We start from the raw sequence: 13,364 nt of genomic DNA on the forward strand, positions 1-13,364 counted from the left end.
GTCATCATCTTTACATGCTTTGATACAGTGGGGGCAGTATTGTAACCCTGGCATCAGATCAGCATATGGGGATTCACACATGATATGATATGAATAAAGGCAATGTTGTTTTCTTTTTGTTGAAGTTCATGACCATCGTGATTGTCGAAAAATAGGGGATTTAAACACCGATGTGTGGTATTTAGTGAGTCGGTTAATAGTGTTTTCGTGTTGTTGTCACTGTCTGGGACTGGAGGACGCCCAGGTTTTGTGTATAGTATGGTACAGTACAGTCAGTACATACACATCGGTGGCAGCAGCGGAAACATTGTAACGGTCAGGGCGGATGTGAAGTCGCCCCCCTCCGCTTTAAATAAATAAGATATGAACACTTTTTTTCTGTCTGGCAACAACAACCAGCGTCTGATCGAAGATCAACTGGCCTGATGATGGTGGCGACTATGTAGCGATCAGAGGAAACGCCGTAAATCCCCGTAACAACATAATGGAGTAATGCGAAAAACAACCCGACATCAGCGGCTGGAGGAGCGACGGATCGGCAGCGGGACGAGGGGTGCCGCTCACCCCGCCTCGGAGCTCCGGAGCCCGGCTTGGATCAGGAGACATCGGCGGGGCACCACGGCCCGTGATGTGGGTCCAACATCACCGCCATCAGACTGACTCCTAGGCTCGGCAGCAGACCAGAAGGCTATCATCTAAGAAGCGACATAATGAAGAAACAAGTGGTCGCTGCGTAAACATTAGGAGCTGAATCCTCTACATAGATCTTTTTTTTTTACGGTAAGTGAGATTTTCTATCTTTATGTTTTTTATAAAAAAATATTTATATTGTATTCTGACAACACTTGATTGTCTCTTGTACTTGTTTTTATCTTATTTTGTATTTATTTTCTTTCAATTTTTTCTATCTTTCTTTTTTGTTTTCTTTTTATTAATTATTTTATTTATTTATTTTACGGTAAGTGAGATGATGGAGCCTACTTTTAAAAAAAATATATGTTTATTGTAATTATTTTACATTACATACAATATTATCACACACATTCACACACATACCCTTGCACTTGCCTAATTATCCCCCAAAAATAATAGTAATAATTAATTAATTAATTAATTCAAATAAACATAAATAAAAAACATTGTTTACAATTTCTTTACCATATGAAATATAGTTTTCAGTTTCCTTTCCTTGGTGGAGCCTATACTTATGTAATGCAATGCCTTATTGATATTTGGCTTATTGTTTTCATTACAGGTGGCATAAATATTACAGTACAAATAAGATTTTAAAGGCGAGAACCATATACTGTATGGTTCTCGCCTTTAAAATCTTATTTGTACTGTATTTTTTTTGGTATATTATGATGATGTTTTTTCAACAATCCCCCAGCACATGCACATACACATACACAGAAAAAAATAATAATAGTGACAGTAATAATAATAAACAAAATCAACACAATATAACATAAATGACAAAACAAAACAATATTTGTACTGTATAGCTTATATAGGCACTGTTGTTGTCATACAATTAATCATAGTGTGTGTTTATTTAATTGAAAAATGTAGTTACTTTACTGCTTTGTTGTATTTTTAAGCATCAACAGCTCCTGTTTTCTGTTGGCTATAAGCTGTTGATGGATGATGTCTGGATCAGTGCTCTAGTAATAAGATGTAGGCTAAGATTTATTATGATAAGAATCTGTGCGAGTGAAATAGCTTTTTATCAATGGAAGAAAGCCTTTTGGTCAGGTCTGATAGAACCTGCTCACTGCTACAACACACACACACACACACACACACACACACACACACACACACACACACACACACACACACACACACACACGAACATACACACATACACATACACATACACATACACACTCCACTCAAAACCTCAATGATTTATACTTGCAGGGATTTTCAACCTTTTTGATTACAAGAACCCCCAGTTTGATATGCGTTAGGCCAAGGACCCCCATTTGATAGGATTTTTATTTGATCTCTGGGATGATGGGATTCCTACATATTGATAGGATCTACTACACTCACTGTACACTCCTCAGTATTAATTTAATGTCTCTGACAGATTACAAATAGAACCAAATGGACCCTTACAGGTGCATTTGGTTCTATTTGTTCCATTTGTACACTCTCTGAGTTACAGATCTTTCTGTAAGGGTGTGTTTGGTTCCTGTAACAATCAATAATTTAGCTGGGACCCACTGGAACCCCCTCAAGGGCCCTTGGGCTGTCCCCAGACCCCCAGGGGCCTCCCGGACTTACAGTAGGCTATATCAGTGGTTCTCAACCAAATTAATATTAAAATAATGAATGCCCTAATTCGTCACAATTTAGCTATTTTTTTAACTTTTGAAAGTTATTATTTTTATTAAAAAAAAAAAAGTTCATTCATCGTAATTGAGGCAAAAGTTTGAAATAATTGTGCTATTGATTTGAAGTCATATCGCCCAGCCCTATAACACACAACCACCAGATCTTTCTTCCCCAAGGCACCATATACCAGAGGAGGTGAAGACAGGACAGCGATCTTTAACATAATTCCAGCTGGAGTCGGGATGTAATCTCCTTCTAAAGTGTTTCCTCCGTTAATGGTCCCAGGCAGGATGTATGCTGATGATCAATCTCTACACAATAGTCTAGCATATCCACCCGGGCCATCGTGAGGTCACACATAAAATGTTGTATTGGTGGGCACTGTGCAGATAATTGTCGTTTATTCCTCCTCGTTTGCCCTTCCAAAAACTGTAATTAAGGGGCAGGTAATTGCAGATTTATTCCTCCTTATTTGTTTTCCCTTGGGAAGACTGTAATCAAGATGTTGAATTTGGGATTCGTTAGCCCGGATGTGGTGGAGTCGAATTTCTCATTTCACATAAACCTGTCCACGATGAAAATCAATATATTACAGATCCTAGATAGGCCTACAAATCCGCACCAAAGGGACTGATGCCATGTGAAAGCTTCAGGATAGTATAAACAGTGGTTAGCTGTTGAGTGGCTGTTCACTGATTGAATGACTAATTACAAATATAATCAAAGGAAAAGCCATTCGCAAGGATGAACAGACAGCAATTTCCCTGCTAATTCTTCTCCGCAGGAAACGGCAGATTTATAACACTAGCAGGTAATAAGCAGTACCAGTCTAATCCACTACTTCAGCTCAGCTATCGGTGTTGAACATCCAATGATAACGTCTAAATGCCAGCCCAAATGTCACATGGATCAATTGGCAGCATTTCTTTATTAATTACGTTTCTTTTAGACCAAACCACTATTTATCTGTTGCTTCTCAATGTTGTAATAGGATAGTGTACACCAGTGTTTCTCAAAGTGAGGTCCGGGGACCCCTAGGGGTCCTTGAGGGGGGTCCCAGGGGGTCGCCAGCTAACTCATTGATATTGTTAGGAACCACATGGACCCTTGCAGGTGTGTAACTCTGACAGTGTACCAATGGAACCGAATGGACCCTTTCATTTGTGCACTGTCAGAGTTATGGGGGCCCTCGTCACAATGATCTAATGCAGTGGCTCCCAAACCTTTTAGCTCAAGACCCAAAAGAGAAATTAGACGGTTGCCCCGGTGCCCAAACTAGTGAAAATAGCAGATCTACAAGCTCACAACGCGACGCTTCGCGCCGCGTTGTGAGCTTGTAGATCGGCTATTTTCACTACTTCTTAAACATTTGTTTTCTAATTTATGGAATTTCTTAGATTTTTTGTTTTGTTTATTTATTCATGAAATTCTTTTGAAAAATCATTGAATTTCTGTTTTATTCAGGATTTTTTTTAACTATATATTTTTTTAAAGGACGACTTCACCGATTTTCAACCTATTTTCATATACTTTAATTGGTCCTCACTACTGCTCATGATAAAATGGCACCATTTCTGTCTACTTCTGCTGTGAACAATTGAGAAGCCTGTCTACCAGTGACATCATCGATTGGGAATCCAAGCCTATAAAAACTGCAGGCTTTCTATTCCTGGAAAGTTAGCATGCTATAATGGAAGCCATTGTTCTCGCGTTAATAAAAATCTAATTAAAACATTTGAAATCTTGTTTGAAAAAAAAAATCTGCCTAACAATGATGTCACTGGTAGACGGGTTTCTGAAGTGTCCACAGCCCTCCTCCGAGCAGATTTTTTTTTACCATTTATTTGATCATGAGCATTAGTGAGGACCAATTATATGAAAATGGGTGAAGTCGTCCTTTAATGTTTTGACATTTACTGGTGACCCATAAAAATTGGTCCGCGACCCAAAGATGGGTCCCAACCCACTGTTTGGGAAACAGTGATCTAATAATGCATACCAAACTGAGGGTCCTCGAAATGAAAAGTTTGAGAACTACTGGTGTAAACAGGGAATATGTCCCTATGAGTTTCTCATTGACTGCAGAGCACCTGTGAGCCACTAGCTTGTCCCTGGATACATTTATATTTTTATTTACACCTGACAAAAGAGTAATGCTGCCATGAATCTGATGATGAGATTGGGCTTATTCAAATAAGACAGTTTCTTGATGGTTATTGATGATTTAATAGATATTGGGGTAGTTCTTTTTGTTTGTTTGTTTGCTTGCTTGCTTGTTTGTTTGTTTAATACAATAGATATGGGTCAGTGGGGCACCCCCTGGTGGCCTAACCAGCTCATACAGGCATTGGGCATTCCTATATTGGGAAAAAGAAATTGATGCTACCGTAATTGGCTAGTAGAGCTCAGCTAGCAGGTTCACTATCCTCTGTCAGAATGTACCAGCATCAAGTGTTAATATCAGCCGATAGCCGATCTACAAGCTCACAATGCATCGCATCAACGCATTGTGAGCTCGTAGATCGGCTATTTTCCAAAGAATCTTGAAAACATCTGTAAAATGTTGAATATTTTTGAGAACGCAAGAACGCAAGAACGCAAATCTTGTATGTGGGACCCTGGCACAAAGTCTTTTCAGGTGGGGGTCAGCAGCCAAATACACATAATTCGGGGGTCCTTGACATAAAACAGTTTGAGAACCACTGCGTTACACTTTTTTCCCCGGGTTTAAGTACAGTCAAACTGTTGTGAAATGGGAGTCGACCCCTCGTCATTGTAGCAGAGTATATTTTGTGCCCATCAGGTTGAAACCACTCTTACAGTGGCACACAGGAATGTGGTGGGTGGGTGTGTTGGGGACAGGAAGCTGTCGTCTCTGACAGGACAGCTTCATTGTTCTCTGATCACGCTACGGCTATTTCTGGAATGTGTGTGTGTGTGTGTGTGTGTGTGTGTGTGTGTGTGTGTGTGTGTGTGTGTGTGTGTGTGTGTGTGTGTGTGTGTGTGTGTGTGTGTGTGAGAGTGTGAGAGTGTGAGAGTGAGAGTGAGTGAGTGAGAAAGAATGGCTACTCTACCGTCACACGTTACATTATTCAGGTATTACTTAATCACACGAACCCTATGGTCCCTATTCTGGGCATGTCAAAGTGGGTGAACATTAGGCGGAAACTGCTGCTCTACATGCTCACAATGTGTTTAGATAAGCTATATTTTCAGTGAAGAGATTTGGTGTGGTGGGAAAAAGGAGTTGACCAAGTGTAGACCCCTGGGGGACCCCAGTCAGTGAAGTATAATGGGGATGGTCTGTCTCTCTCTATCCATCCATCTATCTATCTATCTATTTTTTATATTATATTATTATATTTCTGTCTGACAAGCTTAACATGTGATTATTTCTTGCATTCATACTTTTCAGACTAGAATATATCTTAGTACATTCGATTGGCAGATGTATTTATTTTTTCATGATGAAATTACTTGTATCAAGAAATAATATGAAATCATCTTTAATCTAAACTTGTTTTAAGATCATTTCATTTGTTTCATTTGAAACAAGTTAGACCATGTTATCATGAAATCCTAAAACCACCCACACTCAAAATAAATACCACTATGCTGGTAGTTCCTATATCAACAAGAGACAGTCAATCCTACGGCGTATTGTAATTGCCAGTTGGCTCTTTGACTCACCACCTCGCCTCACCATCTGGAGATGTGTACACACATAGCTTTGCTTTCCTGCATGCTGTGTGTTCCTCGTTTCATACAGTAACTAAAAGGTTATGCACCATGTAGAGTATGTGTAGGCTGTGGCAACAGTATATTGTTGCCGTCAGGCAGAAACCTTGTATCTCCGTATTTTAACTTATGGTTTTGTTTTGTAAATGAATGCCATATTCGTCATACAAGACAAGAGTGTCACAATTGAACAATTTTTGAAGCCTTTGAAAGTTAAAGTGTGTCTGTGGGTTTTACAAATATTGAACCAATGAAAAAAGAATTGTGACTGAATAATAACTATTTTAGATCCATTTGAACACAGGTTATTTGTCTCCATTTCCTGATAAGTTACGGTTTTGGACATACAAAACAGTGGCGATATGATATATGGGTGACTGGGTCTGGTTAGGTTTTTTTTCTTCTTTTCTTTCCAGTGATAAGTGTATATTTAGTCTCAGCGTCACGCTCACCAGTTATAAATAACCCTGGGATTCGCAGCTGGTGCCGGAGAAAAGATAGAGCTAATATTACCAGCATCTCCATCTTTCAATTCAAGAGGGATTGTTATTTGTAACTCGCTTGTTGCAGGTGCGGCATAATTTTGTCGTACTCCAGAGACAACAAATACACTAACAAGATAATAATATCGATAACGACTGGACTACAAGGTACATTGTTCTGTACCTTTTGTGTCACGATCATGAAATGTCAGTTGATGATTAATTGTCATAAATAATTGTGATTAATTGTTTAATTGTGGTTTGCCATTTTGAGGCTTTGCAAACAAAATCTGAACAGCGTAGATCATGTGACAAATAATGACCGTTACCAATAATCAAAATGAATAATATGCCGAGGCCAAAACTATATACTTAATAATTGTATGCTTCATTTTTTTTCTTCAAAATAGCAAAAGATCTACAAGCCCACAACGCGTTGCATCCCAACAAATGGTGTGCATTAGCAATGTTTTGCCCTAAAATGCCTAAAACAGGGACGCCAGGTTGAAAGTGGTGAAAAGAGCGTGGACAACGACTTGGAAATAATTATGTGAATGTAACATTTCTATCAAATTCATCCAACAGTTTTTTTATACAGATTTATGCAAACATTATGATTAGCTCAAATAATTGCAACCAGGCGATTATGTAATAATTGTGACAGGCCCACTTTTGTGTTGCCTACACTTGTGGATTGACAAAGGGCTCGTCTTGTATCGCAGGGGGCAAGTAATTGTTCCACTCAGAATGCACTGTATAACCCCACATGAACGGTTTTTCAGTTCACTGTGAACTTGTGTAGGTGGCTAGACAATAACATTCAACTGAATGTGAAGACGCAAGCACATTAAGCTCATCGGATTTCGTTCCAGCCATTGATCTGTGACCGCAGGTTGCACGTTTTGGAGCAATGTGATGTGGTGGGGTTTGAACCTACTGGCCAGATGTGTATAGGTCAGTGGTTCTCAACCTGTGGGTGGTTTTGGGTTGGTCCCCAGATATGACAGTAAAGTGACAATTTAACGACTTTTAAGATTAAAAATACTAATACATTATATTAAAAAAAGACCATTACTGCTGCTGCATCAAAAGTTGTATATATTTTTTTAATAATATAAGATAGAGGCAAACATTGAGAAAATAGCTGCGAGGCGTTGGGAGCTTGTAGATCAGCTATTTTCACAATATTTATCTGTGGAACCGAGTCAAACTAAATGTAACTCCAGTGCTTCAGTTGAATGTTATTGTGCTTTAGAGTGGGGCGGCCGCGTCCCCAGTTCCAATATGAATATTTTGGGGGGTTGCGGACTGAATAGGTTGAGAAGAGAACCACTGGTCTAGATTACACCATGACTTTTCCATTCTAAGATGTTGGGTGTTTGACTATAATATCCATGGCACCAGTCCAGCGGCACCTTTAGGGGTTTGCTCTCTTCCTTCCGCACGTTAGTCATCCCTCCAGCTCAAGGCACAGAGAGGAGATACTTAACGATGTGTTGCTAGTGTGAGAAGATAGAGCAAGGCAAAGATCAGACATAACTGAGGGAACATTGGGTTGTTTACGGGAAAGGGCTGCCGTATAGCCTAGTGCAAGTTACAGTAGAATAATAAATGGAAGTCTTAGCTACACAAGTACACTGGTTAGAACCAAATAAATTCCATTTAGAAATTCCAAATCTCTAAATTGTGCATGGACACAGCAGGTACATTATATACAATGGGCTGTTCCATAACAGCATTGCATATTACTGTATTGTATGTATGGTAGGGCTGCATACGTATGGCTAAAATGTGATAATTTTTTATTATTTTTGTCATCACAATTATAAATCACGATCATTGGTAATGCATATTTGTTGTGGAAAATATGTTATTTTTTTATCTTTTTATTAATCTCTTTGTTCATTGTGCTTTTTGGTACTATATCTTTGGTGATATGGTATTGCACGTAATGTCCTCTGTGATATTGTGCCTCTGTGAGCCTGATAGATGGGGAGATGGGTTGTACAATGTATTATATTATCTTATATAATATGTTATATTATTATATTAAACTCCTAGACAAGGAAAAAGTGCAAAGTTGCTGACCAAATGAGGCGTTTAAATTAATTGCCAAGTTCATAATTGTGAAACATAAAATCACTGTTTTCATTATGTTCCAATTAATTTTGTAGCCACATCGTATGGTATATATCGTTTTTATAAAGAATGATTTCTGTGAGTTCAAACTAAAGCAATGCACTCAGTGGTTGTCATTGGGCAGAAGCAGTGAGGTCAGGGTTTAGTTAAGAAATCGGTACACCCAGCTCCTCTACTGTACTTTTACCCTTGTCTTGATTTATTGAAAAAGCGAACCTCATTTAGCCTCTTCAGTTAACCTTTGTTCACACACTTACATCAATACCTTCTCTTTTCTCTTTGCAGGAACACTGCCCTTAGTAATATCGGTTGATTGCAGTTCCACTGATCTTCAGAAGAGAAGCTTAATACTGTAAGTGGCTGCACTTTTCATACATTCCTCTGGGTCCAGCTTCAGCTGGATATATAAAGTGGTATGGGTTCACAAGCTGACCCGGACTGCTCTTTCAGCCATACTCTCATTGAATTCTGTGACCCATAAAACTGCACTGTGAAATATTATTAGTCACAAGGCCTGAAAATAATGTGCACTAATAATATTAGCGCGCTGTATGAAGGTTTCACCCGACATACCGGCCAATAATGTGCACACCTCGACCGTCCATGTGATTTTCAAGACCTGACCTGACTCACACTCCTCCAAAGACTTTGGGCTCCCCCAGTGGTGTGTTCTACCGGGTTACGTTATATACGTAGTATGCCGTGCAGAATGTTTTGGAAAAAAGGCTTAAGCATATACTGTCTACTAACCATTTCATCCATTGACCACGCGCGAGCCTATGGCCTATACGGGCGAATGCCGTGCAGGGAATGATTATCGTAAGCCCTCCGAAAAAACCTAGAACACACCACTGGGTTCCCCTCCCAGAGCTGTGCCTAAATCAACAGCGGGTCTCAAACTTTTACATTTCAAGAACCCCCACATTAGTTCACGGACCCCCATAACTCAGAGAGTGTACAAATGTAACCAAATTAACCCATAAGGGTCCTTTTGGTTCCATTTGAACACTCGCTAAGTTACAGACCCATAATGGTCCATTTGGTACTTAAGTATCTATAATTTTGATGGGGAACCCCTGGACCCCACTTTTAGAACCAATGGTTTAGAAACACCTTGATAACTCCCTCACTCTTTCAAGTCTGCGCACCCCCTCCCATTCTGTTTGGAGACCATGGTGACGATAACCACAAAACACAGCTAGACAGCTATTATCTACCAAATTTGACAATCCATTGATCGTACATACAATCTAGAGTCATATCAGATGTTGTGCTCTCAAATCCATAACTGTGGGCTTATAGACCAATTATTTGTTTACAAACATTGAGACTGCATGTGCAGGTGCCGGTTTTATGTAATCAATTCCCAACAGATCCCCAAACCTGTCGTTTTGGGGAGCGCTGGTTTCAGTTCATTCAACCTCCTCTTGTGTGTTGGCTGGTGAGGCAGCACGTGCGGCAACGTGTCGTATCGGTGGGGGGACGCGGCCATTTACATTGATTCATTTCCTATGGGAGTCACGTGACTATCAAGCGCCCAACGATCCGAATGAGAGTATGCATTTGACCACTCTCAGAGTTATGGGGTCCTTTAAATAAAAAGTTTGAGAACCACTGGTCTACTTTATCATGTACTGTACAGTATGCACAAGGCCGGAGACAGAGAGACAGGCAGAGAGAGGGAGAGACAGTTTGGTCTGGTGGGACAGACAGACAGAGTGAGAGACAAACAGACAGAGAGAGAGAGAGAGAGAGAGAGAGAGAGGGAGAGATGTGGTGATGTAGGGATTAGAGAAGTCATCCTGTCAACACTAAAGCCTCCATTCTCTGTATTAATCCCGCCATCAGATCAAGGGTAGTAACCTCCCCCTGTGTGTGTGTGTGTGTGTGTGTGTGTGTGTGTGTGTGTGTGCGCGTGTGTCTGTGTGCGCGTGTGTCTGTGTGTGTGTGTGTGTGTGTGTGTGCGTGTGTGCGTGTGTGCGTGTATGCGTGTGTGCGCGTGTGTGTGAGAAAAAGTGTTTTTAGGGACCATGGCAACAAGCGCCAAGGACCTGTGCCTGTTTGTTTCTTTGGAGGGCTGCACCTATCAATCAGCCTCTTAGTGATTATTCTATTGATTACTTTTTTTAAATTAATTGAATGATTAAGAAATGCCTTTTTTGGGCTAATTAGTCATTTAAAGGATGTAGATATATATCAACAAATCAGCGCAAAAACTACTAATGCCCTATTTTATTTTTGTTGTGAAAAAATTGCTGATATACAAGGCAAGCTCCAAAGTTTGTGCCGCATTGGGGCACGTTGTGAATCTCCTACTTTCGATATTTTGGAAACTTGATTATTTTATTTCAGTCAATATTTGTTTTATAATTGATTACATCGATTAGATTGATTCAGTGTTGCACCCTTATTTCTTTTATTGTTTTATTTGTAAGCCGAGTGCATTCAAACAAGAGTGATTTTGAATCTGTGTTTAAGAGGCATGAATTGTGTTAAAAGTGGTGCGTTTAATGCAAACACATATGTGTATTTTTGACTTAGTAGTCTAGAGTAGTTCCAGTGTAGCAGAAGTAGTCATCATGATGGATGATATTCTAGGGGTCAATTGAACATATACACTATTGCCAGGTAGTGCAGCCATAAATAAATCATGCATTTTTCAGACAGTAGGTTCAGGCATAGGGATACACACACATACATTATGCTGTTTACTGTTGGATTTACTAGTTTGCAGACAGGAGTTTGGAAAAAATCAATGCAATGCACTTCTGCTGCATGCAATTCATCCCTGTCAGTAACGGCTGAAAAGCGCTACTAGTGCTAGGAACGATTACAGAATAAGTGTCAAAAGGATTAAGAAACTCACAGATTGGCAATAGTTTTGTTCTGTTTTTCATGGGGGAAAAGTGAACGTGTTTTTAAATAGCCACTTATAGGACCAACCTAATCCAGCCAAATACGAGCTACTTTCTGTAGACTCCATAATGCATTTTCACTAAAAATATATCCTCTTGGAGCTGAACTGCATTCATCACAAGGCTTGACATGCAACTCCCTGTGGGTTGTGTTCGGCTTGGGGGTTGGGGGGTGGGGGGTGCATAAAAGTGTTGCCATGCCAACACAAGCCCCTTTGCAAGTCTTTAGCCAACCCTCCCGTCACCAGTGGTGGAAAAGGTACTCGGATATTTTACTTAAGTAAAAGTATCAATACTGAAATATAGAAATTAGAAAAGTAAAAGTCCGGAATTCAAAATGCACTTGTGTTAAAGTACAAAAGTATTGGTATCAAAATGTACTTAATTGTAGTGGAGTAAAAATACAATGTTTGCCTCTGAGATGTAGTGGAGTAGAAGTAGAAGTATTGAAAATTGAAAATGCTCCAGTAAAGTAAACATGCCTCAAAACTGTACTTAAGTACAGTACTTGAGTAAATGTACTTAGTTGCTTTCCACCACTGCCCGTCACCATAATCATTTGGACAGTGTCTCACAGGCCAGGGTAATGGAAATCAGCAACACGATCTTTACATTATTTTTTAAAAAGTTATTTTCATTTTTCAGAAGTCTGACGGAGAGGTCTGGAACATCTGAAGCTAGAAGCATGGTTCATACATATTTATAAGTGACCCATTTTCAGCGAGGATGTTGTCATTACCTTTCTCTCCTAAAATAAACCAGACTAGAGCCTGCAAGAGAGACACAGGGTGCTGATACTGTAGCTACCATGTGTACAGCAGGTCAAGTATGGATGCAGCATTGTATTATTTACTGTTATCGTTTTCTACACATATCTGCCGCCAGTTAAGGACCAAACGAGATGATCACGACAAGTATGAATGATTGCATCTGTCTCACATTGATACTTAACCCATTAAGACCGGTGTGTCATTTTTAGATTTCGTTGGGCTATTCGAAAATAGCAGATCTGCAAGCTCATAGTGCGGCTATGAGCTTGTAGATCTACTATTTTTGAAAAATCATGAAAAGTGAAGAAAAAAAAAATTTTGGCGGACATTTGTAACATTTGCTTCTGGGGGTTCCTGGAACTAAATATTTTACAAATGTTCGCTTTAAAAAATATATACCGTAATCCAAGATTTTGCCACGAATTTTCACGATTTTTCAAAAATAGCAGATCTACAAGCTCATAGCGCGGCTGCTATTTTTGAATAGACCAAAGAAATCTAAAAATGGCACACGGTCTTAATGGGTTAATATAGCAAATATCTGTTCTCAAACTGTCGCATGTGAGAACATTTGTTCTCTGCATTTCTTCTTTGCCTCGTATTCTCTCTTTCTAACTTTGCCATCTCTTTGTTGCCATCCCTTCTTCTACTCGTTTGCAGGTCTACTCCTCCGCCATCCTCCTGTGCGGTCAGTGTGGACCACCCTCCCATCACTTGCCAGACAGAGCAGTGGAGGGACTCCAGGACACTCCTCCATCGCCTCCTACATCACGCCCATCTCGCCATCACTCCTGCCTCTTTTTTGACAAAGCGGTGGGTACCGTACCAACTAGGAACGGCCGCCGGATGCCGGACTGTTCCATGTGTGATGGGTAACGTGGGGGCGGTGTTAACGATCCCTGTGAAGATCGCTCACTCGAGGTAAATGACCTTCCAAGTTCACGGAGTGACTCTCACCTTGCATCCAAACAGGACGT

At 40.0% G+C, this 13,364-nt stretch overlaps 1 long non-coding RNA gene across 1 annotated transcript; it reads left to right on the plus strand.

Annotated features, from left to right (window-relative positions):
• The first annotated feature begins 73 nt into the window (after nt 1–73).
• On the plus strand, nt 74–13,358 carry LOC308080635. The gene is made up of 3 exons (XR_013932715.1): nt 74–780; nt 8,988–9,054; nt 13,048–13,358. It is a non-coding gene; the product is annotated as an uncharacterized lncRNA (long non-coding RNA).
• The last annotated feature ends 6 nt before the right edge of the window (nt 13,359–13,364 follow it).

This window comes from Gymnoscopelus braueri (assembly GCF_963280865.1).
Source record: "Gymnoscopelus braueri genome assembly, chromosome: 24".
In the NCBI taxonomy this organism is placed as follows: Eukaryota; Metazoa; Chordata; class Actinopteri; order Myctophiformes; family Myctophidae; genus Gymnoscopelus; species Gymnoscopelus braueri.